Consider the following 25520-nt stretch of genomic DNA (forward strand, 5'->3'; position numbering starts at 1 on the left):
TTTTGGCAAAGAAATTGTAACGCTCACCTGATTCCCGTAGAGGCGCCGGTCTTGACTGGGTGAATGCCGTATCTTCAAAGGTGATGTGTAACACACGGTTGGCTCTTTGGGCTGGACCTCTGTGCACTGTATGTCTGACTCGAAGAGTAAGATGTCTGCAGATAGAAAATATGGGATTAATGAACTGGGGTTATTGGGTGCCTCTCTCCTCTTCCCTTTCTCTTCTCCTGTAGAACCCCAAAGGTTAACGCCCTCACCTTAGGTAAGTGAACGCCGAGCTCTCCATCTGCCTCGGGGCAGGGTGCTGTAACCAGTTTCTTCACTGGATAAGGGTGCAGGCCTCTTGACCTCAGAGGACTGCTGTCCGTCGTTAACTGCACGAACGGTAAGTTCTGGGCACTTCAAATGTCTTAAAAGTCTTTTGTAATGATATCTCTTGTTTTGCAGGGTTCCGGCGATGGCAGATGGCGGGCTGATGAGAGTTGAGGATCGAACCCGCGTGAGGAATAGAAGCGCCTGGAAGCACGTAAGTAAGCGCTTGTAGCCTGCTTCACGATGCGCACTAACTGTCCCTTTTATCTTGCAGGTACAAGTTCGGAGCTTTAGAGAAGCTGAAGGGTGCTGGAATACCCACTGGATTCGGCGTGGGAAGGAGTAATGGCACGTGAGTAATAAAGTTGCCCAATGTCTTTAAACGCACCTTCTTTTGTCTTTCAGATGCGGGATGCAGCGCCGAAGGCCTCCGGAGCATGCGAAGAGCTGGTAAGCTTTTGTCTTTCAGATGCCGGAATGCAGTGCGAAGACCTCCGAGCATGCGAAGAGTAGGTAAGCCTTTGTCTTTCAGATGCCAGAATGCAGCGCGAGGCGGTGGTGACAGCCGATGGACCAGGTAAGAGATGCGCTGCCACTGAAGACCGTAGTGCTAACCTGTTCTTTCTTTGTCTTTACAGGTGCTGCTGAAGACTGGATTCCAGGATGGTAAGCCTTTGTTCCCTTAGGCCCAGGATCAGAAGCAGAAGACACGATGAGCGTTCTGCTGCAGAGAATGCAGAATAACAGAAAGCAAGATTCATCCATCGGGTGTGGTTTAAATAGCCTCCTGTAGTGCTTAGGTGTCTCCTTCCACAGCCACGCCTAGGTAAGAAAAGAGTTCCTGCTTTCCAGAAGAGTTCCAGTGTTCTGAACCTAGGGAGTGGCTCCTGCCCCACCCAACAGGTAAAGTAGTCCCAAACAGAAGAGGATCAGGGGTTCAACTGGCAGGTAAGTAAGCAGCATGGTCTGCTGCAGGTAAGTCCACCCAAGCATTATGAGCCCGGCGCTTCCAGCGCTGGGACTGGGCATCTTTATGAGCCTGGTGCCACTGGCGCCAGGACAGGGTCCAAAAGGTCCCAATTGGGACTGGCTGGCACTCAGAACCGGGGTTATGGGTCTGCTTCCAAGGGAGTTGGGCAAGTCCTGATCTTTTGGAAGCAGAGATCATGACAGCACCCCCCCTCAAGGCCCCTCCCAAACCGGGCTTCTCCGGGGGTTTGGGCTTGTTAGGAAATGTTCGATGAAATCTTTTGATTAGACGAGGCGCGTGGACATATTCTGCAGGTTCCCAGGATCTTTCTTGGGGACCGTAGCCTTTCCAGTCAATCAGGTAAAATAGTTTAGATTTGGAGATCTTGGAATCCAGGATGCTTTTGACTTCAAACTCGAGTTCTCCATCAACTAGAATAGGTTTTGGAGATGTAGTTAGTCGGGTTTGAGGTTGCACGGGTTTTAATAGAGAGACGTGGAAGACCGGATGTATCTTCATGTGAGGGGGCAAGTCCAACTTGACCGCTACTGGATTTACTATGGTAGTGATGGAATAGGGACCAAGGTATCTTGGGTTGAATGTGCGTGGTCCTTTTAGAGGTAGATATTTGGTGGATAACCAGACTTGATCTCCTACTTGATATTGGGGGGCTTCCTTCCGATGTTGGTCTGCTCCTTTCTTGAATTGTTCTTTAGCCCTTTGAAGGTGAGAAACGGCTTCCTTAAAGGCTTGGGTGATTGTAGAATGCAGGTGGTCTACTGCTGGTGTTCCAAGATCTTGGAGTGGATCCAACTCTGAGGTTCGAGGGTGACTACCGTATAAAAGAAAAAACGGGGTTTTCCCAGTTCCCGAGTGGACAGAGTTATTGTAGGCATATTCGGCTATCGAAAGGATATCTTTCCAAGTTTTTTCAGTTTGTTGTAGCATGCAGTGCAAATACTGTTCCAGAGTTTGATTGGTCCTCTCGGTTTGTCCGTCGGTTTGAGGGTGGTGGCTGGTCGAAAGTCTCACATCAATTTGAGCCGACCGACAGCAACTTCGCCAAAAATGAGAAATAAATTGACTACCTCGATCCGAAATTAGAACTGAAGGAAAACCGTGCAGTCGGACGATGTTATCGAGAAATTCTCGTGCCAGAGTTGCTGCTGTTGGTAAGCCTTTGAGTGGAATGAAATGCGCCATCTTGGAGAATAGGTCCACGATTACTAGGATCGTATTGTATCCGGAGCATGGAGGTAGATCGGTGATGAAGTCCATAGAAAGCGTATGCCAAGGGTGAGGCGGGATGTCAATAGGGCATAAGAGGCCGGCTGGTTTTTCCTTTTGACTCTTGTTTTGGGCGCATACTCCACAGGACATTATAAAGTCTCTGATATCTTTTTTCCAAGACGGCCACCAGAAGTAGCGCTTGATCTTTTCCGAGGTCTTGGTCATACCGGGATGTCCTTCCATTAAAGAATCGTGATAACAAGAGATTACCTTTTTCTGTAAATCTGTGCTGGGCAGGTATAACCGTTCTTGGAAATATAATAGGTTGTCCTTCACCGTAAAGTCCTTTCCCTGCAGATGCCAATTCTGTATGTCTGCTGGAGTTACCAGTAGCCTGGCGTTATCCTTAACTTCCTCTATGGATTGTGTGGCGATTACACCTAGAATTCTTTGTTCGGGAATGATAGGTACAGGTTTAGGATTGATCAAATGTTCTTCCACTCCCTTCCGAGAAAGGGCATCAGCTTTACCGTTTTTTGTACCAGGTCGATAGGTAATTATGAAGTCAAACTCGGCAAAGAATAGTGCCCAACGGAGTTGCCTAGAGGATTGAGCTTTTGCGGTTTTCAAATATTGCAGGTTTCGGTGATCTGTAATCACAGTAACGGTGTGTCGGGCCCCGAGAAGATAATGCTGCCAAGCCTTAAAGGCGGACTTGATAGCTAGAAGTTCCTTATCAGTAATAGTGTAATTGATTTCAGGAGGCGAGAATTTGCGGGACCAAAATGCCACGGGATGCAACTGATTGGTTACTGGGTCCTTTTGTGATAGAACTGGCCCCATGGCAAGGCTCGAAGCATCAGTTTCAACGATGTAGGAGAGTTCTGGACGAGGATGTTTTAAGATCGGTGCAGAGATAAATCTAGTCTTCAAATTCTGGAAAGCTTGTTCCGCCTCAGTAGACCATTCAAAACGTTTGTTTTTCTTTAACAAGGCGGTGATGGGCTGGACTATTCGAGAGAATTCGGGGATAAACCTGCGGTAAAAGTTAGCGAAGCCTAACATGCTTTGAACACCTTTTACGGAGGATGGCGATGGCCATTTGAGAATTGCATCGACCTTCTTTGAATCCATACGCACTCTGCTAGTGATAATATGAATCCCAAGAATTCAACTTCAGTCACGTTGAAAACACATTTTTCCAACTTAGCGAAAAGTTTGAGTTGACGCAATCTCTCGAGGACCATTTTCACGTGTTTCCGATGTTCAGTTTCCGATGAAGAATAAACGAGGATGTCGTCAATGTAAACAACAACACACACATCTATGAGCTCTCTGAGGACATCGTTCATAAAATATTGAAAGGCGGCCTAGGCATTGCAAAGTCCGAAGGGCATGACCTGATATTCAAATAGCCCATACTTGGTGCGGAAGGCCGTCTTCCATTCATCGCCCTCTTTTACTCGTACCAAGTGGTAGGCTCCTCTAAGATCCAGCTTTGTATATATGCATGCTATTCTGACTTGGTCCAGGTGTTCAGGGATCAAAGGTAACGGATATATATTCTTAACGGTGATCTGGTTCAGGGCGCGATAATCTATACAAGTTCTAAGGTCCCCTTCTTTTTTTGGAACGAAGAACAAAGCTGAGGAAGCAGGGGACTTGGAAGGACGAATAAACCCATTCGCTAGGTATTGATCCAGGTATTGTCGGAGGTGAAGATTCTCAGGCTCGGTGAGGGCATAAATTCTACTACAAAGAGGAGTAGATCCAGGTATCAGGTCTATCTGGCAGTCATAAGACCTATGAGGAGGTAGAGAGTTAGCCTGATCCTTCCGGAAAACATCTTGGAATTCTAGGTATTCAGGAGGTAACTGGGGAGCCTCCGAGGAAATTATGCCAGTGCAACACCAGGTCGAGGGTGACAAGTAGAGACACATTCTGGAAACTGAACCGTTCTTGCTCGCCAATCGATCTGAGGATTGTGCTTCTCTAACCAAGGAATTCCTAGAATAATCTGGAACTGAGGGGCCTTGATCACATCGAACACGATCTTCTCATGGTGTCCATCTTGACTTACTAGCGTCACTTCTTGGGTGGTATGCGTTACTGGTCCGGAGGCTATCTCCGTACCATCCACCGTAGTAATGACGTCCTTTGCAGCCTTTGGACAAAGAGTCAGATTCATCCTCAAAACCATTTCATGATCCACATAATTGCTGATGGCACCGCTGTCGGCGTAAGCTTCAATCGCATGCAATCGATCTGGATGTTCAGGGCTAATGAGGACCATAGGTATCACGAAATGCGAGGTCACGGAACTGGTTTTAACGCTCGGCAAGAGGACCTCTATTCTTGTCGGGCGAGGTCGTTTCCCTGCTCAGAGTTTGTGACCCTGGTAACTGCAGCTCCTACTGCCTTCTTGGCTGGTTTCACCAGACAGTCTCGAAGAAAGTGCCCCGAGTTTCCACAATAGAGGCATAATTGCAGCTGTTTTCTCCTTTCCCGCTCCTTTTGTGTTAGTGGTCCTTTCAGGCCCCCTATTTGCATGGGTTCCCCGGAGTCTACTCCTTTGGTAGGAGTTGGTGGTTTGGAAAATACTCGAGCATCAAACTTGGAACGATCGGCCTTCCTGTTCTGCAGTCTGTGGTCAATTTGAACGACTAAGTCAATATAGTCCGAACAGTCTTGTGGGGGATTCACTACTTGGGCTAACACATCTTTGAGCTCTCCACGTAGACCTCTATAAAACAGCGTAATCCTTTTGTTCTCAGGCCATTGAGTTTCCACTATCAGTCTGTTGAAAGACGCAATATAAGCCAAAAGGTCTTGATTACCTTGTCGCAATGAAAGGAGCTCATTGTCCAAGGCCTGCCCCTGTGAATGTCTTGCAAACAGTTTTTCCATACTGAGCTGAAAAGCTTGAAAATCATGGAGAACCGGATCATCTTGATTAACTAGAGGGATCGACCAGTCTGCCGCATTGCCACTAAGGTACGAAAGCACGAAAGCTACCTTAGCTTGATCAGTTGGAAAGGCTGCTGGCCGGCATAAGAAGTGCAACCGGCACTGATTAATAAATACTGCAAACCTCTTTGGGTCACCAGAAAATCATTCAGGCGGAGCCAGAGGTACATTCCCAGGTAGGTTGATCTGCACTGGGTTCGTAGAGGATGTTGAAGGAAGATTTGCCCCTGATGCGGGTAACAGAGTTTGTCCGGCTTGTGACTGTAGCAATTGTCTAGCGAGATCGTCTGTTCGCTCCTTGGAAATAATCAGTTCCCTTCTTAGAGCATTCGTTTCCTGACGGGCTGCATGCACTTCTGCTCTTAGTTCCCCAAGTAACTGGGCTAGCTGGTCGGTATCCGAGGTTTCCATAGCGCCTGGGTAGGAGTTTTGCGGTAGGCTTTGTGTTCTGTAACGCTGACCTGATTCCCGCAGAGGCGCCGGTCTTGACTGGGTGAATGCTGTATCTTCAAAGGTGATGTGTAACACACGGTTGGCTCTTTGGGCTGGACCTCTGTGCACTGTATGTCTGACTCGAAGAGTAAGATGTCTGCAGATAGAAAATATGGGATTAATGAACTGGGGTTATTGGGTGCCTATCTCCTCTTCCCTTTCTCTTCGCCTGTAGAACCCCAAAGGTTAACGCCCTCACCTTAGGTAAGTGAACGCCGAGCTCTCCATCTGTCTCGGGGCAGGGTGCTGTAACCAGTTTCTTCACTGGATAAGGGTGCAGGCCTCTTGATCTCAGAGGACTGCTGTCCGTCGTTAACTGCACGAACGGTAAGTTCTGGGCACTTCAAATGTCTTAAAAGTCTTTTGTAATGATATCTCTTGTTTTGCAGGGTTCCGGCGATGGCGGATGGCGGGCTGATGAGAGTTGAGGATCGAACCCGCGTGAGGAATAGAAGCGCCTGGAAGCACGTAAGTAAGCGCTTGTAGCCTGCTTCACAATGCGCACTAACTGTCCCTTTTATCTTGCAGGTTCAAGTTCGGAGCTTTAGAGAAGCTGAAGGGTGCTGGAATACCCACTGGATTCGGCGTGGGAAGGAGTAATGGCACGTGAGTAATAAAGTTGCCCAATGTCTTTAAACGCACCTTCTTTTGTCTTTCAGATGCGGGATGCAGCGCCGAAGGCCTCCGGAGCGTGCGAAGAGCTGGTAAGCTTTCGTCTTTCAGATGCCGGAATGCAGTGCGAAGACCTCCGGAGCATGCGAAGAGTAGGATAAGCCTTTGACTTTCAGATGCCAGAATGCAGCGCGAGGCGGTGGTGACAGCCGATGGACCAGGTAAGAGATGCGCTGCCACTGAAGACCGTAGTGCTAACCTGTTCTTTCTTTGTATTTACAGGTGCTGCTGAAGACTGGATTCCAGGATGGTAAGCCTTTGTTCCCTTAGGCCCAGGATCAGAAGCAGAAGACACGATGAGCGTTCTGCTGCAGAGAATGCAGAATAACACAAAGCAAGATTCATCCATCGGGTGTGGTTTAAATAGCCTCCTGTAGTGCTTAGGTGTCTCCTTCCACAGCCACGCCTAGGTAAGAAAAGAGTTCCTGCTTTCCAGAAGAGTTCCAGTGTTCTGAACCTAGGGAGTGGCTCCTGCCCCACCCAACAGGAAAAGTAGTCCCAAACAGAAGAGGATCAGGGGTTCAACTGGCAGGTAAGTAAGCAGCATGGTCTGCTGCAGGTAAGTCCACCCAAGCATTATGAGCCCGGCGCTTCCAGCGCTGGGACTGGGCATCTTTATGAGCCTGGTGCCACTGGCGCCAGGACAGGGTCCAAAAGGTCCCAATTGGGACTGGCTGGCACTCGGAACCGGGGTTATGGGTCTGCTTCCAAAGGAGTCGGGCAAGTCCTGATCTTTTGGAAGCAGAGATCATGACAGAAATGCATTCATTTTCTGCACGTCTCACCTGGTTTATGAGAGGCATCTGTGTGGGAACACTCAGTATTGCCTAAAAGCCTTATTCTCTGTGATAACATACTTATGCGGCCGTGTAGCATTTAAGGCAAGCATGTTTATGCCTTCTAAATCCCCTGCCCTCTCCATACCTGCTTCAAGCAGAATGATAAACAAGTAAACATTTGAAAGCCCACATTAGCAATATATGAAGGGGTAGCTGCTCTTCTAGTATAGGAACAAGATACTTTTATCAAATAGCGTGCGGGAAAAGCATGTAGCCTGCAGTATTTATGTAGGACTGTATGTGAAAAGATACATGCAACTCAGAATAGGCAGATTAGAAGCTGCCAGGAAGGTGTCTTTATCCAGGCGGACTGAGTGTAGGAGTGGGACATGGTTTTCAAATTGTGTTGCCATTAGCGATCGAGGGGACAAGTGCCTGTAATATGAAATATGTCAATGCTCACTATCACAATGGAAACTATGAGGGGTGCCTCAATGAAAAACATACCTTGAGAAGAAAATCACCCTGAAGGGCTGATCACTTTGAAAGGTTTAGAGACTGGCAATTAAGAAATGTTAGGCAATAAAAGATTAAATGAGATGCCCAGGATCACACAGCATTTAAGGGGTGAAGCTGGGATTTGTGCCAATATTGCAATTCCAAGCAGTTGAGCACTTTTTCTTCCAGCTCTCAACATGAACTAAAACAATATAATGGTGTAAAACTGACTTGCAAGAGTACACAACCCCTATTTCAAAATCTCACAATTTTAAAACCCAAAATATTACAGACGGGGGTTACACAACGTGGGAATGATGTTTGCATCAGTTCTCCATTATCAAGGGGAGTTTCCAGCATGAAAGTAGATAAAACCTTGCAGAAGACAGCACAGTAATGCAAGGGATCCTATATGATTTGACCAGGATCACTGTGCCGTCTGCTGGCATAGCCAGGATACAAGCATGAACACTTTTGCAGCACAGTCTCGAATTTGCATACGTGTGTGCCGCTTGGTCAGATATTCTATGCACATCTTTTAAGGGATTGTTTAGGGTTTAAGAATGCCCAGCTGAGCAAACTCATTTTAACCCCTATCTGGTGCAGGAACAGTGCTGTTAATCGTGCCGCTTGTGCTGCAAACCCAAGTGCAGGTATATTTGTGAACTTCAGATTTAAAAACGGTTCAGCCAGCCTTACTGGGATGTACCCTTCTGATCCTTCACATGAACACATATCCCTACAATAAGTGCTTAACACACTGAGGCAACTTCTGAACCCGCGTGGATGTATATGGATGTCAACTTTTGCTATTGCACATGATCAGCAACATTCCCACAGGGGGAAAGTAACGCTACAAAGATTGTGTTACCCAAACTATGTATTCCACAATGAAAACGAAAGGCAGTGCATGTTTTAATTGATCAAGGCAGAATGTACTTGTCAAAACCGACAGGCAATGGGTTTGAAGCCTCAGCAGCAAGCAATCAAATTTTCCTGGCATGTGCTACTTAAGCCTGATGTAAACTGGAATCTTACTTCAGACCAGGCAGCATTGTGGGGGGCCCTGGGCAGCCACCCCATGAGCCCTCCAATAAAAACGTCTCTGGGGTCTACTGACTTCTGGCAAGGAATGAGCGATTCCTATTAGCATGGAGCATGCAGAAGCCCGTAGGCATTGTGGTGCTATTACAAGGAAGGGGCTTGAGATTACAGTAAAAAGGCATACACTAGGGGCTGTGTGATGACGCATTGCCTGTGGTTATAGGACAAATAGATATATATTGTAGTTATTATGAATGAGCTGCATGTTAAGCTCACCCTTGATAGAATATATTAAGTAAAACATAGCATAGTGGTTAAGTTAGCAAAAGGGGGATAAGTGTAGACACTGCTGGGGGAACTGATAGAGGTAGGGAACCAAAGCAGGGTTGAGAATTTTGTGAGAAATGAGGAGGGATGGTTCTGCGCCAAGTTCATTAGAAAAAGCATTCCATGATTTGGGGACAAGATGGGGGAGCTTAGCCCTGTGGCATTGGCCCCTTTGGTTAATGGGGACAGCAGTGGATAACAAGGAGTCCATGAGCAAGAGCACTGGGGAGTAGTGTAGGATTTAAGAAATGCTTGCCTCTCGCATTGCATGTCGGAAAAGCTTCTCACCTAGGTAGGCCCTGCAGCGATGCGTGTGTATGTATTTATGTATTGTTAAGTGCTGTATGGAAACAGAATGCTAGCAGTAGTGGTTATTTTTAACACTAAGATTGCAGGATGAGCGCGCCTAACTGACTTGGTAAATGGGGATTTTAATCCTCGCATGGGAAGGGGAAATTCAAGACTGTGTATAACCATCCTGCGCACCCAGTGGGGGAACCAGTGATGACAATGAAACAGGTCTTAGCTCCATTTCTATTCCTTTATATTGTGGGGTGGCAAGCAGCCTGGTGCAGGTAGGCAACCTGGCCATGGCTGAGCATCACAGAAAATATTGGCTGGGTCATTGCGCCAACAGTCCCAGTGGCACATACATGCAGGACTGCCAGCAACTGGAATATGGCAGTCGGTGTATGAATGTTGCTTGCTATAGCATGCGTGGCTCTGAAGGAGCTAGAGAATGGAGGTCATAGTCTAATGTAGCTGTCTCCTCACTCTCAACCCCTTTCTAGGCTAGCAGAGATCCTTTAAAGGGCAGAGTCGGTGTCTGTGCATATCTGTGAATGCCCCCAGCCTCATACATGTCACTCAATGGGGTGCTGTTTGGACACGTGGCTTTCATACCCTTTGTTTGCAGACACCTTGGCTCAGATATTGCTTTGTACTTCTGATATGTGGACTTTTAGTTAAGTCTATTGTGTATGTGCGTTGTATATCAGAGGCACAGTGTTCCCAGTATTTTGTGAACTGCCTTTGGGGGTGTTGATAGGTGCTTTATTTTAGAAAATTGTATTTGTATGCCTTATTTGCTAATGCCTTCTCATTAGTCCAGTCCAGATGTCCGTGAGCTGGGAAAAAACCATTGCCAAAATTTCAGTGGCTTCCAGGCTGTTTAGACTCATAATTAGGCCAGGATTTGTGATGGCATATTTCTGTGGGCTTGGACAGTAAATTGCACATCTTGGAAGCCATTTTTCCAAAATGCCTTACAGAGGGAGAAGCCACCAGCACACTGGTTGTGTGAGGTGGCCTAGCTCGCTCCCAAATTCCCACCAAGATGTGTACGCCTCACCAACTTCCAAAGTCACCAGCCGCCACTGGGCTGAACTGACCCTAACAGCAGAATCAGTTAAATATACCAGCGCTGTGTAAGACTTACATTTGTGACTTTAAAAAAGTAGCCTTTCCTCCATGGATAGCCAGTGAGCAGCTCATCTGGCGCAAAGTCATGTGTATTCTTTTAAAGAATATTGAGAGTTGCATACTGCGGCACTCTGCACTTTTAGAGCCTATGAGGATTTTTGTGAGATGCCTGCAAGGATGGCAGTGTAGTAATACAATTTAACACTGATAAGGACACGAGAAATGAATGAGCATGTTTTTCTTTAAGTATGGTGGGGAAAGGAAAGGGCCAGAGGCATTAGCATATATGATATTGAAAGGGAAGTAATGACACAGGGACGTCGTCCCACCAAAAGAATAGAGGTAGTGGAAGTGACATCTCAATGACCCTTGACCTCTGATGATACCACTATAGGAAAAGTTTTAAACATATTTTAATTTTTAGGGTTGCAAAGGGGACCGCGGGGTAACAAGGGATACCTCAGGGGGTGCAGCCACAACCCCAGGCGACCCCCAAATGACGTCCCTGCAATGGCACTCTAACGATAAAGTGCAACAAACAGAGTGTAGCATGTAACCTGGCATGGCATGAGCAAGGGTTATTTTACAGCTACAGAAGTAGTGCTAGAATTAAAAGAGGTAGTGATAACTTCATGAGATGAGGAGCAAGTGATTTTACATGGGGTTTTAAATCAACGTGCAGGCAGGAGCAGGCACTCCCCTGTAGCTGAATGGTCCATTGCCATTCATGCGTTCTATCATTTTTGACTTAGAATGCCCCTTGAAATTAAAGGAGGTTACTGGATCATCTGTGACCTGCTTTTGGGGAATTTTGGTGATAGCACACATGTAGTGAAGGGGGTTTTTGGGGTGTTCCTAAAGGCTTTTTCTAGGAGCTCCAGCGTGGCTGGTAGGACAGTCTGCATGGAGTCATACCAGGGGTGGTAGTTTACAATTTTGAGGCCTTGTCAGCCGGAGTGGAGCACATTTTTATTAAATAGGGAAAACTTTTGGGTTGAGACGGGCGGTTGAGATTCTGGTATCGTAGGAATTAGATGAATGAAGAAAGGCTTGAATGACAAAGCGTGAAAGCATGATGACAGTGTTGAGGTTACCAAGGAAAGCATGATTATTTAGGGCATGCCTTAGTTAAACACAAGCAATTTTGAAGGCATGAACGCGGCAGAAGGCCAATGAGATTGGGTGAGTGAGAAGTAAAAGATTTTCGTATTTTTGCAGCATAATGAATATAGCCAGCGGTATGACCCGGTGGAGAAATAATGACATATTTTTAGAAATTCAGGCGCCGGCTGCGAATTATGAACATTTGCAGACATGAGGTAGAAACAGATGACCTCCTGGAAAATAAAGGCAGCCATAAAATAGGGAAATATGGCAAATAAATAAAAGAGCAAGCAGAATGAAATAAGGATCATGAAGGACAGTAGTAGTTCAAGTAAGGATTCCGGGGGTGGGGGGCACCCGAGAGAAAAACATAAGGATTCCGGGGGGTCACCCGAGAGAAAAACGTAAGGATTCCGGGGGGGCACCCGAGAGAAAAACATAAGGATTCTGGGGGGGGGCACCCGAGAGAAAAACGTAAGGATTCCGGGGGAGCACTCGAGAGAAAAACGTAAGGCTTACCAGGTGGACACCTGAAATAAAAACGTAAGGATTACCAGGGGGGCACCTGAGATAAAAACGTAAGGAATACCAGGGGCCACCTGAGATAAAAACGTAAGGATTCACCTTGTTCCTGCGCTTTAATGCAGTGGTCAGAAGAAACGTGAACCCAGAGCCCACATAATAGGGGACAACTAGGCTAACGTGATGATTAAAGGCGACACAAATGGGGTTCATTTACACCCCATGTCGGGGTATTAATTAGAAGGCAGGTATATGTGTGTCCAGCTGGTGTTTGTCTAGTCTGTCAAGTGTCTGTTATACATGTCCTATTGTATGTCAAATGTAAGGAATTTTGTCTCCTTGTTGGTTGAAATCAAGTAAGGGTTTGATGCGATTCCATAGTTGAGAGGGAAACGCACACAGATTGATGTTCTTGAGTAAATTGGCGGTATAAATAATTTGGCAGGAAGAGACTGGAATTGGAGCTCGCGGTATTTGGTGCTCGCTCGTAGTAATGGGAGTGTTGAACTCACATAAGTATATAGTTAGAAACAGAGTTAAGCCTGGAAAGCATTACTCCATGTGAAGGAGTGGGTTAAAGGTACCGCCCACAAGATGTGTATGCCGCGGCCACAACTTGAGTCTTCACCTAAAGCCATCTTAAGACGCATGGCAACTTACTTGCGTGCCGCATATACAAGCAAATAAGTTCGAAAACGCTATGCTGTTCTCAAATTGTAAAAATATAAGAACAAGGAAAGGAGAAAGAGCCTCCAGCAGCTTGGGAAAGAAAATAATAATAAAACCAAAATATATATATATATTCACTAAGGGGGGTGAGACACCTGCAGCAACGCCTGCCCCGCCTGAAACAGGAATCGAGGGAAGTAAGCCTGAGGGATTCTACCCATTAAAGAGAGCTAAAAGCAGCCACAGGGTATAGCAACCCCTCTTATGAGTCGCCTACATACAGTACCAACAAAAATCAAGGGAAGGATAAGGACAAGAATCTCACATCCCTAGCCCCAAGGGACAAGGGGAGACACGATGATGCATTAATAAAAGAGGGGATCAGGCACAGACAAGTATCTCTCGATAAGGGGAGAGAGGGAAAGAAGAGGAAAGGAAGTGAAGACAGAACTGATGAGATAGCATTTACAAAGGACAAATGGATGGAAGGACAAATCTCATTGAAACTCGATGGGAAAGGAAGTGATTATGGGAGACCTAAAGAGAAGTTAGATGAGGCACACAGGAAGAAGAAACAGAAGGAGTTAAGGGACGGAAGGATAAGAAGGAAAGTTAGGCTAAGGCGAGAACAGCTGTATCGCAAAGAGCAAGAAAAGTAGCTCGATTGCAAACCAGAGAACAGCCTATGAACGAGATAGACAGAAACAGCAGAGGTTAGAAGAAAAGCAAAAGGTACGTGAAAGAAGGGATAAGGAAGTTCAAAGGAAAGATGAACGTAGAAATAAAAGGAAAAGGAAGAAGGTAGGGTCAGAGAAAGAGGCGAGGAAGCGCAAAAGGATTGGTCACAGAAATAAATAAATAAATAAATAAATCAATCAGGAAATACTGAAAATGAGTAGTTATCTTGAATAAAAATGAATAATGGGAAAATTGAGAAATGGGAACAATTGGGAAAATGAATAAAAGGATAAGGGATACACTCAAAAGCATAAAGCAGAAAAAAAAGCAAAAAGTGGAAAACAAATAGCACTTATGAGGTTTCCTGGCTAACAGAAAAAAAGAAGTGTTGGGCAATAAAAACATCAGGAGACCATGAAGACCAAGAAAAGGAGTATGGCTGATAAAATTGGGTCAATTAAACGAAGGAAACTCGCACAAGCCATTTTAAGTAAATATGGTGAAGTAAGCAAAACAACTTGTGAATGCCAGTAACAATTTTGATTTATTTTACAGACAAGCTATGGACCTCTTGCGTGAAAGCCCAAGAAATTGTCTGCATGGCCTTAAACTAGGGAGAAAAACAAAAAGGTAAGTACTAGTTCACGCCAAAAGAGCGTGGACACGCAATTGATCAACGAGGATCCAGGTGAGTAACAGGAAAAAGGTAGTAAGAGACACAAGGTCTTCACAAGTTAGCTGTTTTTCCCAAGATAGGTATAATCAGGTGCGGAAAGAGTAGATAAATAGATGACAATATGGCCATTTGAGACAACCACAGAAAACAGAAGTAAAATTGAAGGTGAGTAATAATTTTTCGTGTTCATAATGTCAAAAGGATTGATATGATAGAGGTATGCAGGCATTAGAATAGGCAAACAAAGGGAACAATAAAGGTGGAGGCACATAGTAAGAATTGGTGCCATAGTCTTAGAAGACAGGGGTAGGCTACATCAAGTTAGACAGGGACGGTGTGCAGTGAAACTCCTCTGTTTTATCTCCCTAGGATGAACACAAAGTACAAGCATAGACCATAGTCCAACTAACGACAAAAAAAAAGAATAGGAAGAATGGCTGCTAAGCTGAAGAAGTATGTGCAGCTAACCAGCAAGAATGTACTGCTAAGCTGAGGAAGCATGTGCAGCTAACCAGCAAGTATTTACTGCTAACCTGGAATAATGCAGCTAAGCTGACCAAAGAACCCAGCCGAAACTAAGTATCCCCGCAGGGTGGTTGGAAAATAGTTGCTTATGTGCACCAACGAATAGGGGAGAATGAACCAGAGATTTTTTTTCATAACAGAAAAGGAGGAAGGGGGTTAAAGTCAGGAAGAAAACCTGACCCCTTGCCAATGCCCGAATGACTTTTGTCTTTATTTTGACTTTCTACAGACAACGGGGACCACCAAGGACATTTCTGTCATCTACTACGGACGTGCCTAGAAGACCAGGAAAGAAGAAGACATCTTTCTTTAATTGTTTTGTCTCCTTAGGGTTGCATGTGGCAGCCGCAAGGGGAAAATGTGTCCAATGAAGGACGTGATATATTGTGTGTTGTTGAAAACAAAAATCATTTTCTAAGCCAGCTGACACAGAGCTAGGAATGGGGGTATTTTAGTTATAGTGTGAAAATGACCCACAAAAGTGAAATGTTTAAAAGGAAATGTTTTGTAGCTTGTCTAGGAGGCAGGTGTGTTAAATGAGAGGGAATGTCTCACAATTTCTAGGAAATAAGGTATAGGAGCCAATGCGAAAAGAGGTTTTAAGGAAATGGGTTTGTAGGAAATGTGTTTAATAGTAGAGACCTGCTTATTTTACAAAAGAAACTCATTCTGTTTTATATTACAGGTACACGTCGAGGGTCCTGTATACTTTGGGAAATTGACGTTGAACCGCGTGAGGAGAGAGGGAGGTTGTAGAGAAAGCCAATGAAAGCCCGACGCTGAATTGTGTCTGCAAAAAGACTCCCCCAAACCTTTGTCCCCATGCTGAAACGTCCCCTCTTGTGGACTCATTGAACAATGAACCCTTTTCAAAGAGAGACACTCTGGAAAAAAAATGAACTTCATGTGAAAAAGAAAAAACAATGGACTTCTGGTCTAAGCATCAAAAGAACCTGGGAGACCGACTGTGACAACAGCACAATGGAAAGAAAAAGGCAACAGGACACAGACGGTCCACTAACGCCAAACTCATGACAACTAACACGGAAGATACAGAAAAGGAAAGAGTGTGGAAAAGAGGGAAGGACAAAGTGAAAACAATATGCATGGGCAGGAGAAGATGATCAAGGAGAGACTGTACCTTGTTGGGGTGGGAGTTGCAGACAAGGTGGGACATACGAAGAGACAATGGGCTAATGGATTACCTCAAAGCTTGACCAAACCTCTCGAGTCTCACAATGGCTGAGAACTGTCCAAGGCATACAGTTAGATTAAAGGCACAAAATTACAGGAAGTAGGGCTTACATGTAAGGAGATGACACACACATGTTTGTTTTAAGAATGACAATACGTTAGTATGTGCTAAATTATAAGATTGTGTTAAGATGTGTTTAGATAAATATTAAGGAGAAATAGACATTGAATATGTTTAAAGTTGTTGTTTTACAAACAACTGAACTTTCAAGACGGGGGAGTGTAATGGAGGACCCAAATTAAATATATATTGAATCAACAGCTGAATGAAGTGGAGGCCCCCCCCCCTACTTAAACCTAAGCAGAGAAAGTCGTACGGACTAATATGATGTTGTAATTATGTGAAATTGATATTCATAATGTTAGTATATACAAGTATTCAAAAAAGGATCGTATTTATAAGGTAGAAAAATGTCATTACCATGATGTAGTAAGGTGGCAAGGCACAGAATGGACAATAACATTTTCTGTACATAAACAGAAAATCGCCTGGGCTAAATGCCTTTAATGAAAATGCATGTACTGAAAATGTGGCTATAATGAGCAGAAAGTGTAGAATGAGATCATTTTAAAGTTGAAACATTCAAGGGTGGTAAGCTGTCAGAAACTTGACGAATGGGCAGAACCTAGACTTTTAATTAGGCCATGTCTGAAAATCTTATCTGAAGAATCCAGCTGCACAAATTATAATTGAACAGAGCAACGAAGAAGAGTCAGGAATGCATGCTAGAGCATATTTCATTCTGAAGGGTTAGTCCAATTAAAAATAATTGCCCAATGAGCTAATGTTTAATGATGAAGTTGCTTAAGACTGTGCAGGAAAAGGTGGGGGCAGATTGCTCCCTCACATTTTGTTATAAAATTGAGCTCTGGAGCGCTGTGTAATGCTGGGGGGTGGTTGAGTGAGGGAACTTGACCACAGCGGATAGGTGTGCACTGTGTCAGAAGTGGGATGAAATAACCCCTTGTGAACTTAACAGTCTCTTTGCCATATCCTTGAGTTGTTCTTACTGAATTGTGTTGGAGTATGTGAATCCTGCACCCCAACTTCCTCAGGGTGCATCTATCTTGTTTTACAGGTACTTAAGGGTGTGCTCTGACCTATGGGCCCGTCAGAGGACTCTGCACCCTCCTGTACACATGCGCCAAACATATATCACTATTTTCTGTGCTTACATTTGGACACTTTGGAAAAATAAAACACAAAACCAATTTGCAAAAGCATGCTTTCAGGTCTTTATTGATGGTGCTTGATCAGGTTTGTTGTAATTCAGTAATTCGGCCATGCTACATGCTCCAATAATCAAATTATAGAACATGATTTTCAAGTAATTGCAGGGCGGTAAATGGGTAGATCACTGCACTTCATCTAGTACTTTAAACGGATTACCCTGCTGCTAGTGATAGGGTTCTTTTGTGAAGGTGCCATTCTTTCTTCAAGTGTTAGGTTTTCAATAGGAGAGTGAGCCCTGTTCACCTTAGCACTGGGTTTTTCAATAAGTAACTATTGTCGTAACAAAGCAATCTTGAAAATCATTGTTGGTGCTAATTTTATTGTTAGAAGTCAGCCGATACAGTGTCTGCGGACTGAATAGGGAGGTGAGTACGCCGATCGAACCTAGATATCACAAACATTTATTTACCTATTTGTGGTAATTTTTTTAACAACTAATGGACAGACTTTTACCAAATTTACAAAAGCAGGCTTTTGGGACCAAGCCACCCCTCCTGCTGCAAATTTTGTGAAAATCTGTCCAGCGTTTTCCGCTGTAGTTGTGAGCAACACTTTTTCCATTGCATCTTTAAGGAAAACCAGAAGTTTAGGGACGCCCCCTACAACTTTAACCCCCTGGACGAAACCTCACCAAACTTTGCTAAATCAATCTGAGTGGGCCATATAGTTTTTTTTGCAAAGTTTGGTGAAGATTCGCCCGGGGGCGCAAAGTTATAAGCCGCCCAAAAAGTGCTCTTTCTATGGGTTGACCAATTTAACCACAATTACACACCTGCTACCACAGGCCCTGTCATATATATTACAGGGTGGCAATAGCCACCCAATAGTTAAGGTGAGTCTATTGTTAATAACATTTAATTCGAGTAACGTATTTGGCTTACGTTTTGGAAGTGATTAAATGACTGCATCCCCCAAGACTGCAAAGTTTCATAAAGAATTGTTAGAAAATAAAAAAGTTATTAAGCGTAAAAAAGATTTCTTTTCCCAAAAGTGCGGCCTTCTTCCCAATCATTTTCCCATAGACAAAAAAAGGTCAATTTTTGCCAAAGTGTGCAGCCTAAACCGCTGGATGGATTTGGACCAGGTCTGAAACTATTTGGGAACGAAGTGTTGACTCACGATCCATGCTTGTTTTGGGGTTATTCCGTGGCATACATATTTTAAAATTTGATGGGAGAAGGGGGTGCCCCCTTCCCCAAAATGTATAGTTATATCTCGAATGGTACATTGCTGGATCAATGTTTTCAGAAATGAAATGACCGCCATCTTGTTTTTCTCTCGATGCAAGGGATATTTGCAGCTATAGCCGAGTTTATGGGAAAATGAAATGCAGTAAAAATCTGTTTGCTACTCAAAAAACATACAACTTATTTTTATAACTGTAATGACGTCAGGGGTGAAAAATCACTGGCCAAGGCCAGCGACTCAATTGCCATCCAGGTCTCCCATTCATGCAGTAACCACGACAGACTCTGCTTAGCTTGAATGTGAGGAAGGGGCTAGCCGCCTCAGCCATGTTGCCTAATAAATGAGCCAAACTTACAAGACCACTTTGAGGAATGGACAGGCCCTTTCTTGCTTTGAAGCTAGCTTTTTAGTGTCATGGGTGCTAGCCTAGGACTCTGCTACTATGCCCCTGAGTCATAAGGGAACCTGGTCTGAGCAGTCAGGGGCCATTTGGGTGAGGGCCTGGCAAAGTAAATCAATGGCAGCATCACTGTGGGCTGGGCACACCTCTCCTTTCACTCACACTGGTCACAGGGCTAGATTAGGCTTATTCACTTCCGGCCCCTCCAACATGGCGGTATGTCATAAAAAGAGGAACTGACATGTGCATTCCAGTCTCTGGGCGTGGTAGGCTATATAAGCCACACCCAGAAACTCTCCCGTGCTTTGCTTCATGTGGAATCCTGTACACACGCTCACCTCGATTTCCTTCTGCTCCGGCTTCTCGCGTCTTCTTCATTTTCCCCGGAACATCCTGAAAGAAGAAGAAGACTCGTTACCTCTACGGTCCATGAACCCTGGCTTCTGCATAACTCAAACTCTTCTTGGCAGCACCATCGTTCTGGTCATTCCAGCAGCGCTGCTGCTCTCGAACTCTTCTTGGCAGCGACGCTGTTCTCGATCTCTTCTTGGCAGCACCGCTGCCCTCAAACTCTTCAGCCCGCCGCCCGCTTCTGGCATCACCTGCTTCAGCATCTTCCGGCATCTCGATGGCATCCTACAAAAGGAAGAGACAGTAAGTTGAGCATTTTTAAAAGACACAGCGCCTTGCACTACGCGCGTAATCAGAACCTAGTCACCTGACACTAAGAGCAGACTAGAAGTGAACTTACCTGCATTTCGTGAGCCCCAGTGGAGCAACTCGGTGGCCACAGAACTCACCAGCACACCCAGTGGAGCAACTGGGATCCCCCGGAACTTTCCAGTAAACGCAGTGGAGTAACTTGGTGCTACATACCAGAACTTACCTGTATGCCCTGAGGAGTATCTGGGACTTGGTATAGAACTGCATCGCACATCCAGCATAGCAGTTGGGTCTTCATAGAACTTACCAGCAGCATTATAACTCAGTGGAGCAACTTGGCCTAAGACTCTACGCTGCTTACAGCAAATTCGACCACAACTCGGCGCCCCTGCGATTCGCAGGATGGAGAGTGCACCAAACCGATACCGGAGGTGTGTCTAGAATCAACTCCATAGCACACAGATACCGGAGGGAAAGGGGGTTCACAGGGTAGATAGAAGAGCACTGACCCTGTTGTGTTGCATTGACAGTTTGCTCTGTTACAGTAGAGGAGGGAAGAAAACCAATTTCGGAATAGCCATTAGAGGGATTCCTCGCTACCGCATAGTAAGCAGGTGAGTGTGACAGTTAGTGTTTTAAAATATTGAGTGTACGTGGGTGAAAGTTGTGACCACTGTCCATAACTGAAGGCCATGGCTAGTACCCATTCATTTGTTAAAATATATGTGGCCATGCACACTGACCATAACTGAAGGACATGCTTAATGCCAGTTACTGTTGTAATGTAATTAGTGTTGTCATCAGTTATGTGATATGTGATGTCATCATTGTGGTCATAGTCTACGCAACAGGGTGCGCAAAGTTAAGGTGGCTTTAACTAAATTGCCAGGGTTTTGTTGCATTACGTTGTCACCTTAATGTCCCTGCAACAATAAAATGTTCCTTGAATTTGAAAGGTTTTGGTACAATGTATTGGTCAACTTAATGTACCTGCTACTAAAGTTTTGTCCTTGAATATATAATATATATATATATATATCCAGACAAAAAATTAAAACCTACCGACCGGTAGGCAAACCGCACTCCGGATCTGGGGATGCCTTGATATAAAAACAGAGTTACCAAGAGAAAATCACTTGGAACATGTTTATTGGGGAAAAGCAAAGCGCAGCATACGAGGAACACAGGGGACAAAGTTACGCGTTTCGTGCTCACCGAGCACTAGATCACACAAAAGATATATATATTAAGAATGATGGCGGCTGTCCAACTGTAATAGAAAGCTGACACAGCCCACAGTGCCGAAAAACAACCTGTGCACACGTGGAGAAGGGTTACAAAAAGCACAGCACAGCAAAAGCTGTACCTTTATTGAATCATAAATATAAATAGACCAAACATCTTAGGATTGCTACTTAAAATCGTGGCCCAGAAATCTAATTCTAATTGTTAATACAATGTGAATTTATAGGTAAATCCATAATACATGTAAATAACATGAAGAACACATGAAATAGGAGGGAGAATGGAGTCTACAAAAACGTCATGCCTAATATAAGAGCCCCAATTAAGAGCTCCCCAAATGCTACTACAATTATGCAAGTGCACAACCGAGCAGGATATGAACAATGACCATGAAGCATGTAAATGCATTACATGACCAAGCTAGTGCCAACATGACAGTGCAAATTTGCTTAAGATGTAAACAAACATAAAGCCAACAAGTGATCTATGTATATAAAGTGCATGAATGCTAGTACAAATCGACACAAGGGATAAACACCATTCAAAAACCAAAGAATATAAAATATAAAATATTCCTAAATTTGACGTAATAAGATGTAAAAGCAAATACGCTATTGATAAAATGTATATTAAAGATTCATCCCTGACTTAATATGACACCCCCACAATTACAGTGCGATGTACTCCCAGCAGCAGATGCTATGATATGAGTGCCAGTCAGCAAATATGTAAACTATAATCATAGTTCAAAATAGCAATACAGTACTGAGTCAAAAGTGTAAATGCATATAAACTAGTAAGTAAAATACAATCATGTTACATGTTCAACATCTTAAAACTCATGTACTCTCTCTCTCTCTCTCTTCAGTGGTTCCCAATGGAATCAATAACAATTGCTAAACATAATTCTACTGGTAGATAGCTGCATCATCAACATCACAAATTGCTGCACAGTGCAAAAAGGAGAACAAATATAATAAAAGAAAACAACAATGGTACAACACTTGTATTAAAATATTTCAAAAATTAAACAGCAAGATGTTAACAATAAATCACATGAGTAACGCAAGTCCTCTGTTGGCATGTGGATTAATTAGGCAACACACCCAGCTCTTCGTCCCCATTGACGCTTAAAGGTTTAAGCATTTCAAATTAGATAATAAGCTTGGCTTCCAGTTGTCTTAATTTTAATTGTCTATTGCCTCCTCATGGGTGTTTAGGAATGTGGGCTAATCCTGTAAGACTCAGGCAACAGACATCCTTGTTATGATGTTCCAAAATGTGTGCTGTCATAGGATCATTCATATCCATATTCTTGATGGCTCGAAAGTGTTGCAGAATTCTTAACTTGAGAGGATCTATAGTAGAGCCTATGTACCTCAGTCTGCATGTGCACTCAGTAAGATAAACAATACATTCAGACAGACAGGTGATCCTGTGTTTGTGTACCCAGGTTTTACCACCTGGCATTTTCACATTTGCCTCCTGTATGCATATATATATTCAATGAAAAAAACGAAATTAATAAGACTTTATGATGAACATTTAATGCAAAGAAACCCATGAAATTCAGCAGACAATTCAGGCAGAGCTACCGTAACTACTCGCCTCCTGTTGCAGAGCGTATGACCACAATAATGACATCCGATGTTACATTTGACAACGCTTCTTTTCATTACTATTGTGAACTGGAGCTCCCAGCCCTTTAAGATGAGGTAGAAATACCCTTGTGATGGACCGGGATGCAGAAATTATTCAAAAATCAATAATCGAAACGACACAGGTAGTTGGCAAAGGGATAACTGTTTTAATATCAATTATCTAAAATGGGGAGTACAACAGACATCAACTAATGTCGCAATGTTAGAACTTGTAATGCATCTTTAAAAAAAGCATTCTTTAATAGCAAAAAATCGTCATTGATGACGTTAACATCCGTATTACTAACGTCAGCCTAGATGGCAAACTACAAAAACCTAGTGAAGAAAGTGATTGGTTCTCAAGGAACCTCTAAGTATACAATCCATACTACTTTAAGAGAGTGAAGAAAAGTGATTTGTTTCTTAACATCAGGTGGGGCAACTAAGCCCTTCCCATAAACAGGTCACTATGAAGGTCACAATACACAACATCCTATTGGCTACACAAACTATAGGACCCTTGACCATACGGTCCCTTACCATTGGTTGGCACTCTAACCTCCGTCAGTACTTTTCCTCCTACAATAGCAGCATGCAGGCTGAACTTCCAGGTGCTGGTGCTGGTGAGCTAGTCTTAATCATAGCTCCCACCAATTAGCATATTCATCTATCATCACCTCAGTGGTCTGCTGTCAATTAGGACTTTGAACTTGTCCTTGGAAGTGTTCTTAGCTCTAGAGAATTCAGGGGAGTGATGGCACACTCTGCCCTCATGCTTAGGTGTGACCATCATGTTTGTCTAACTTCAACCATCCACCTGAATGAAGACCACAAAATTGAGCTCCTATTGTATTAAAAAAACTCTTTTCTAATAAACCTCTGACTTCTTCCTTGTTTTATGCATGCCTCCTGAAAGAGGATTTCCATTCTTTGCAGACCCTCCAGCTTATAGTGATTTTGCAATCCCGCAAATGCCGCAAAAGCAGCCATTTTGCACAAATGGCTGCAAAAACTGCAGTTTTGCACAAAGAAACAGCTGTTTTTGCAAAACAACAAATTGCAAAAACTACTGTTTAGAAAAAGAAAATACTCATGGTGCCAGATTCTCAAAACTTTTTAACACAAGAAATTAAATGTGCTAACACATCTCATCACGTGCGCCCAAAAAACGAGCAACCCAATCCACAAGGGACACCTAAATGGGCATATTTTATTAAAATGTGCCCATTCAGGTGTGCCTTGTGGATTTTATATGAGCGCTCATTCAGAAATCAAGGGACATTTCTGCCAATTTAAATTTCCAAGCAAGATGCACATTTAAATGTACAGAAATTGTAGGCAACCCAACGCGCACAGGAGGTGGGGGTACCACTGCATGACAGGGTCTTCTTGACCATGCATTTTTTTTAAAGTATGAACTGCTGCTATGTTGCTTGCATTTCTGTTCCTCAAACAAGATAGAAATGTGTTTATTGGGTCGCATTTTACAATGGCAGGCCCCTCAAGCATCTGTCACAGTAAAAGCACTGGGAGCTTGCAGAACACTGTTGGGAGAGCGCTTCTATTCAAAGTACAACCCATTTTGACCGCCAAAAATCGATCGAATGGTACAATTTGACCTATTTCGCCAGTACCACTCGATCGATTTTTTAAAATACTGAACATGTGGAGCGGGGGTGTCACATGATCACCATGTTCAGTATTTCTGGAGTTGGGGGTTGCAGGGGTGTCACAAAATTAGAGGTGGGGGTGCAAAAACAAAAGCAAACTAAAAAAGGACCCTGCTATGGCGGATCCGACCTGCGTTAGAGGGACGGATCTGACACCGCAGGGTTGCTGGCGAAGCGGCAGCAACCAAGCAGTTAAGGGGGAGGCGGCGGGGTGGTGGTGAAAGGTACTTTTTGAGTTGTTTGGCTGAAGTGTACATCTATTCATGGCAAAATTGACTATGGTCAATTCCGCCACAAATAATTACACTTCAGTCAAACAACCCAGAACCCTATTCAAGGCAGCTGGCCAGCGCACAATTTGCACTACAGCTCAGCCCCGTGAAAATGGGTTCTCTAAAAATAGCATATCCTCGACTCTATTTTTGAATGCCCCATTTTTTGAGCATCATGGTCAAAATCTATATTTTTTAAAAATGGTCACACTATGAGAGGGAAAGGAGAGAGAGGTTGAGTGATGGGTGAGATGTAACGTGATAGGCAAGAAAGCAGAGGGAGAGAAGTGCGTCAGAGGAGGAAGTAGTGCACAAGAGAGCAGAGGAAGCAGTGATGCGGTGGGCCAGAAATCTGAGAGTGAGCGGAGGTATAGAAAGTAGAGGGAGCGTGTGGTCAGGGGGAGCAGTGAGCCAAAAAGCAGAGAGGAAGCAGTTGGCCGGAAAGAGGCAGTGAGCTGCAGATTGGGAAAAAGGATGAGTGAAGAGTGCAATAGAATGGGAGAAAGAAAGCAAGATGCAGAAGCAGCCCTCAAGAATGAAGGACTGTATATTGCGGGAGGAATTGTAGAGTGTAAGTTGTGAGTTGGGAGTATGATTTGGAGTTTGGCAGGGGCAGGGGTGTGCAAATTGTGACTTGACAGTGTGACATAGCACGTAAGTATTTGTATAACAGAGTGAGAGGTTCAGGAATGCAAGTTGTAATGGGGAGTTGGTGAGATGTATGATGTGTGTTGGTGAGAGAGGTATGTGGGTGTTTGGAGGATTGGAGAACATAGAAGGGGACTAGTTGCAGCCTTACAACTGATAATGATCAATTTAGTTAATGCTATTAAAAAGGCATGCACAGTAAACCAAAAATTTAGCCAAAACAAAAACTGTTCTGCCAAGTTAGAGACTTCTGGGACTCTTCCTATTAAATTAATGCAAAAGATACATAATAAAGACACCCTGGCTCTCTTGTAGCCTTGCACACTGCCTCTTCCCTACAATGGGGTAATCTTACACCCTCAAGTTAATACAAAATGTCCCACAAAAATGGCACAATTAATAAAGATTTGTGCTGCAAT

Source organism: Ambystoma mexicanum, chromosome 7p (assembly GCF_040938575.1).
Source record: "Ambystoma mexicanum isolate Mex_15411 chromosome 7p, UKY_AmexF1_1, whole genome shotgun sequence".
Taxonomy (NCBI): domain Eukaryota; kingdom Metazoa; phylum Chordata; class Amphibia; order Caudata; family Ambystomatidae; genus Ambystoma; species Ambystoma mexicanum.